Here is a 7,116-nt window from a genome sequence, read left to right as displayed (position 1 = left end):
ATGTGCGTGTGTGTGTGTGTGTGTGTGTGTGTGGGTGTGTGTGTGTGTGTGTGAGGGCGTGTGTTTGTAAATCCTGCCAACTGAATGCACACACACGCTTACGCACCAACAACTGAATGCACTTGAGCAAGTGAATGCCGATTTTCCGGCATTCACTTGACATTCTTTTTTTTTCCGGTCTAAAATGATGTTTTTTATCATATATGTGAAAATTGTGACATGTTTCAGTTGGCAGGATTTTCGTGTTATGTGTGTTGCAGTTGTGTGAAAATTTTTGCATCGCGCGGTTTTTCAACACACACACGTCAACCAATGCGCATGCTCGTTTTCAACCGGAAGCACATACGGGAGGAAGGTGACTTTTCAGGCAGAGTAAGTAACGATTTTATAAACACCAGTCGTTGTATATTGTATAAGATATTTGAGCTATGTTATCAAGTGAATATTCAGGATTACCCAGTTTGATTTTTATCGCATACATCATTAGAATCTCATAATATTATCTATTAAATTAGGTAAATCTAGATCCGCCATCTTTGTCTCGATCTCCTCTTGGCTATAGGCTACAGCCTACAGTTCTAAGTGTAGCTGTACTCGGGGCCTACTTTTATATTGATACAAAGTATTTTTATGTGGGTCCTGTTGCCTAAATTAATTGACCTATCATATTGAAGATTGTGTCAGTATAATGAAATGTTGTGCGAGACAGGAATAGAAATTATTGAAAGATCGCAGGACTTGACCTGTTGACGGGATAGATTCGGCGGATAGGCCTACCCGACTTTAAGAATATAATCTTAGGACATTAATGATTACCATGTCATGTTGAAGGTGCGAGTCAAACACAGAACAAGCAAATGAAGAATGTAGATGCTTGCTCTCGCTAATAAGCGTTTCCAAATAATTATACGATATTGTTGAAAATGTTTGCCTTGCTATCCCTAATGTTCTTTTGTACTTGCGCGCTGAGCCAACTCACAACCAGTATAACCTAATGGCAAATAAAGCGAATAGTGTAGTTTGACTCATCATGAAGATCATCTGTTTTTTTAGACGAGTCAATGTTCAAAGTGTTGTTTAAATTGTTAGTTCAACCACAGGGGGCGGGCATGTCTAGTCTTATAATAGAAAATAGCCAGCAATATCTATATATCAAGACTTGATATATAAGTATTTTGGCTATTTTTAATGTAAGACTAGACATGCTCCTTTGTCCAACCTTAAGATGACAGAACAAAATTTTGTACTGTTGACCCGCCATTTTGTAAGCAACGGTACGACGAACCACCCGAATCGGAACGCAATGGACCGAAAAGACCACATATGATGGTGTTTTTCTTTTGCATAGTTTAAATTAAGAAAACTAATGTTATTATTTCCAAAAACTTGTTATATTTATTAAAAAAAATCATTATTTATAAAGTATAAGGGGTAAAATATATAAAAATAAATGTTGTATATTTTCCTTTTTGCTCCATCGCGCAGTGATTAGGGTAATTACTAAATTAGGACGCCTGCGACCTACATAGTTAGCAATATGGCGTCGAGTCTAGTATGAAATTTTGACTACCGTAAAGCGAGGGTTTATACGGACGGAATAAAACACCTAGATTGGACTAAATGGGTGTTCTGGGGTAAATAAATATCTCATGATCATTTATCCATATATGTAAGGTAGGTGTTATGTCAAACCCGATTTTATTGTATTTGCATCAACTATTTAGCGACACCAAACGGTGACAGATAATTCCACGTTTTCATGATATAGTAGTGCGTTCTGGCCCTACACCAGACATGGTGACAGGGCCAGAGAAAACTCGGGCTCTATATATATATGTCTCGTCGGACAGCGTGACCGACAGCATGACTGCAGGTTTCTATCGGCGGTAAAATATTAGCATTTTCAATGTTACTAAGGGTAAAAAAATACATATTTGCTAGGCCTAATTAACATTTTATAGTATAGATAAAAAAAACCCACTTAGGCTGTGTACATCTTGGATTTTATCTCTGGTTGTACATGTTACTGTAAGCTAGTAGACCGATTTGTCCTTCAGTTGTTTTATTCAAAGTTTACAAGCAGCTTTTCTGATTACAAAGTATATCAATAATCTTCCACAAACATTAAAGAAATAAGGAAAGAACTATACTCAGCTATTGGAAAGTTGACAGCAGATAAATACATGTTTTCTTGAATATATATATAGAATAGGAATAACCAGATTAAGACATTTCATCTACAAATGTAGCTGTCTGACTGTAAAGTCCAATACCCGGTATTAAATTTCTTGTTATATGACCTCAGACCTTGACATTTCTCAGGGCCTTTGACTCTTTGATTTATTTTGAGGTATTAAAAGTTTATGTCCACAAACTTAGCAAAAAGTCTTGAGAGATTATGTAATAATTAATCTTTTTAAAATTGTAGCATGAAGAGATTGCGGACGCGTTGCCAGAGAATGGCTTCAAAGAAAAATGGATATTCCATGATTTCAGAAAGAAATTTATGCAGACAAAGGTAAAAAAATTAGTTCTAATTAAAGGCACCTTTTATTAATTTATATACATTCAGTATGTACAAATACAATATAACCTGGTCTGGTCCGAAGGAACTAATTAAAAAGCAATAGATATCACTCATATTTGACTAGCATTCCTAGGTCATGGAGATTCAAAACGCTACAAATGTTTGGGTCGGGGCAAAAAGTGAGCAATTTTGTTTTATTGCTAAACAACTAATTCTCCGGAAATAAGCCCTTTATCATGCCTTAGATGCCTGTCTACTCTTACATTTTTCAATTTACTTCTTTGAAAGTTGGTAGGCTTATAACCAGGATATGAAGTTGTGTGTCTAAAAAGAATTTTGATTTTTTTGCAGAAGTTATTCTTTTTTATTTATTTTGAGTGTTCAAATCTTGTCACAGTCTTAAGATCTCCTACACATTGACTTTGTAGTTAAAGTGAGATTTATAGTATGCCAGCTAGCTATATAAAAGTCACTTTTTCTATATTAATTCAATAGAACACTATATGGCATTTTATAGGTATATATTGTTCCGTCCTATGGTACTCTTGTATCTTACTTGGATTGAATACTGAAATCTGAAAATAGTTTCTTACTTATAGGACCTTCTGTGTTCGATTGACAAGGGCATATTGGTTGTAGTGTAATTATAGCTCTATATTTTGTGTTCTGTCTGTGTGATGTGTTGTGATCATTCGTATGTATTAGAATCACTTCATTGATCATTTATTTCTTTAGCAATACATGTATATATATAACCAACTCAAATGGATATGTTTATCCAAATCAAGTATCTTTTTATTGAGCAATACTGTCGCTTTTACCTAACAATATGTACAAAACCATATATATATACAAAGTAAGAAAATTTATTATTCTTTATAGGGCGAGGTGTAAAAACAATCAATTAAAGGCGGCATGGCGACCTCCTTCTCCCTTACCATGAATCTATGATTTCAAAAGAAAAATGGGACAGAAGGGAATAGCAAAGAAGCTCTGGATTTAGTCGGGGGTTTTTTTGACTGAAGGAAACAGTTCTGGTGAGTATTTCATCACAACGTATCCAATAGCTTGTTAAATGCCCATCTGTTAAATGCATATCCCTGTAATTTGAAAAATGTTTCAAAAAGCAAAATATTTCCTTTGTAATTAATCCCTGTTATTAACATAATTTGGTGTATCTCAAGGGAAATCCCTGTTAAAATTAAATCCACCTTTTTTGTTTTCTTTAAATGGCATTGTAACTTGAATGTTTATGCAGAAATGAAAAGGACCTGACTTACAGTCTTAGAGTAATTACAGATTTGTATTTCAATTTTCATTGATCAAGCACATATACATCTCTGATTGTATATGCACATTTGTATTTATTTTACTTTTTTCTGAAGTGTGGATGCAACCGAAGAAAATGAATAATTGGGAGACTGGTAAACCTGGTGATGTATGGCAAACATTCCAAGCAAAACATGAAATGTGTTGATGGCCACCTATGTCACTTTTCAACAAGGTGAGTGTAAATTATCGTAATATATGATATCAGTATTATTACAGTAAAATCTTGTTGTCTCAAATTCTGATAACTCAAAGACTTACACAAGTAATTTCAATTCTGACTGTAAACTGATACAAAATATACACGGTAACAGGACTGTAAACTAATATAAAATATACTTGGTATCCTTGACTGCTCTGGTTATATCTCAAATTTAAGTTTTTCATAACTTCGAGAAAAAGAGGTTCAGCTGAACTAAGAATCTGAATATTGTGCCATCACTGAAAGTTAATGTCTGCAGAACATGTTAGATATATATGCAGAGTTGATCGTAATTTTACAAGAAGTCAACTGATTCTTGGTGAAGGTTACTGGGTTAAAGGTCAAGGTCACTAGATTGTCACAAGACATGCCCTTGCTAGCTTGTCAGTGTTCTAGTTTGATTTGTCCAGTTGACTTCTTCAAAATTAGTGTAAGTAATTTAGACAAGTTTACTTACATAAAGTGAACCTATATTCATATAGGGAAAAGACATTGTTGTGTAAATATCTAATTACATAAAATCTGTATCTGAAAGCCAGTATGGTTTACTTAGAAGCCATCATGGATGTTTCAATCCGTCTATTACTGACCAATAAAGTAGCCTTTTGTCTGTCATCGTGAGTCATCCCTTTGTATGTAGCCTAATATCAATCAGGTCTCGGAGGAGTTCAAAAATGGGAATTATTATGCAGAACTCGTAGTTAATTCCCTTTGTAATTATATTATTATTAGACTTTAATTGTGAACATAATAACTTATAAAAATCAACCAAGTTTGATGAAACTTTGTATGAGGCTTTATATCATGGTTCATGTACAGACCATAAAAATTGCTTAAATTTCAAATCAGTGCTTGAAAAGTCCAGGTGTTTTCATTAACTCTCAAAAGTCTTTGAAATGTTCTTGGATTTTCATATTTTGTCTTAGAGTTTACTAAGAGTGCTTAATTTTTCTGTGTGGTTACAGAATTAAGAAAAACCAAGGAAACATTTTCATATTGATTTCTAAATGTAGTTCAAAGATTTTATAGTAGCCAGACATCCAATACAAGCAAAGTCTTTTGAGTGCTTTACAGAATAAGAATGGTTAAGTTCTTCTTATTTTAAGTAACAAGACGTTAAAAAATACTGGATGACACTCCTAATTTGGGTGTCAGGTGACTGATATCTGTAATTCTTTGTTTTGATATTGATGTTCATCTTCTGAAAGGTGACGAGTTTTCGCATAAATGTTTTAATAAGAATAGTCATATAATGAGTGTGCTAGATTGAAATTAGATCAGTGAGACCTATATGTACTTTGACACTGATATGAAATAATGATTTAGCAGGTTACCATCGCTTTGAGATTAATGATAATTCTAATCTCTCTCACAGGCTAAATATGGAGGGCAAGGCTACAGCGCAAGTCCTTTGTCAGAAGGTCATGGACAATTCAGGAAAAGGCTGTAGTACAACAGCAACTATAGGGAAAATCTTTTGCTGAAAATGTTACGAGGAAAGGCTAATTGTTAAGAGGTCCTCCGAAAAGAACCAGTGTTGCATGGCAGAACCTGGAAACAAAATAAGGACCTCATCTGGAACTGTAATATAAGAAGACAGCCAAGAAGAATTTGCTTGTATCAGATCAGGCTGTTAGTGAGACTATATGATATTGCTGCCTATTGATTGTGTGTATCCAATATGGTTGTCGGTTGACTGTATATCAGATGTGACTATCAGTTGACTGTGTGTATCAGATATGGTTGTCAGTTGACAATGTGTATCAGATATGGCTGTCAGTTGATAGTGTGTATCGGATATGGCTGTCAGTTTACAGTGTATATAAGATGTGGGTGTCAGTACAGTGTGTATCAGATATGGCTGTCAGCTGGCTATCAGATGTGGCTGTCAGTTGACAATGTGTATCAGATATGGCTGTCGGTTGATAGTGTGTATCGGATTTGGCTGTCAGTTGACAATGCGTATCAGATATGGCTGTCAGTTGACTGTGTGTATCGATTATGGCTGTCAGTTGACATTGTGTATCATATATGGCTGTCGGTTGATAGTGTGTATCGGATATGGCTGTAAGTTGACAATGTGTATCAGATATGGCTTTCAGTTGACGGTGTGTATCAGATATAGCTGTCAGTAAGGTGTGTATAAGATATGGCTGTCAGTACAGTGTGTATCAGATAAGGCTGTCAGTTGTTTATATCAGATATGGCTGTCATTTGTCTATATCTGTCATTGCTGTTAGTGGCACTATCAAATATGACTATGAATGACGTATATATTAGAACTGTATTTTTCGTATCAATCAGTGTTAACAAAAATGAAAAATAAATATGTTGAGTATATTTTTTGTTGTTTTATTTCTTTATGAACTTTTTTGTTTTTTTTTTTGGCGGGGGGGGGGGGGGGGGGGGGTTATAACAATGTTGTCAACATCAATAAATGCAATAAGTTCCCGCTTTTGGCAACACTCGGGTGACTGTCTTTACTATTCCCCTACTGTCAAAGGGGAATATACTGTTTCCTAGTGACACTACTAGGAATAGCTGTCAACCCCATATGGCATTTATAGGTCCTAAATTACTCATCATTCCATCCCCTACATGACGTAAAATCCTATATGCATCACCTACATGACGTACGGGTTTCGGCATTCACTTGCCCGTGTGTATGTGTTTCGGCATTCACTTGACCGTGTGTATGGGTTTGGGCATTCACTTGCCCGTGTGTATGGGTTTCGGCATTCACTTGACCGTGTGTATGGGTTTCGGCATTCACTTGACCGTGTGTTTGAGTTTCGACATTCACTTGACTGTGTATTGGTTTCGGCATTCACTTGCCCGTGTGAATGGGTTTCGGCATTCACTTGACCGTGTGTATGGGTTTCTGCATTCACTTGCCCGTGTGTATGTGTTTCGGCATTCACTTGACCGTGTGTATGGGTTTCGGCATTCACTTGCCCGTGTGTATGTGTTTCGGCATTCACTTGCCCGTGTGTATGGGTTTCGGCATTCACTTGCCCGTGTGTATGTGTTTCGGCATTCACTTGCACGTGTGTGTGGG

At 35.8% G+C, this 7,116-nt stretch overlaps 1 long non-coding RNA gene across 1 annotated transcript; it reads left to right on the top strand.

Annotated features, from left to right (window-relative positions):
* The first annotated feature begins 2,484 nt into the window (after positions 1–2,484).
* Positions 2,485–6,398, top strand: LOC117341518. The gene is made up of 4 exons (XR_004535655.1): positions 2,485–2,518; positions 3,410–3,564; positions 3,913–4,031; positions 5,434–6,398. It is a non-coding gene; the product is annotated as an uncharacterized LOC117341518 (long non-coding RNA).
* The last annotated feature ends 718 nt before the right edge of the window (positions 6,399–7,116 follow it).

This window comes from Pecten maximus, chromosome 13 (assembly GCF_902652985.1).
Source record: "Pecten maximus chromosome 13, xPecMax1.1, whole genome shotgun sequence".
NCBI classification, from domain to species: Eukaryota; Metazoa; Mollusca; class Bivalvia; order Pectinida; family Pectinidae; genus Pecten; species Pecten maximus.
This window is presented reverse-complemented; position numbering and strand designations above follow the sequence as displayed.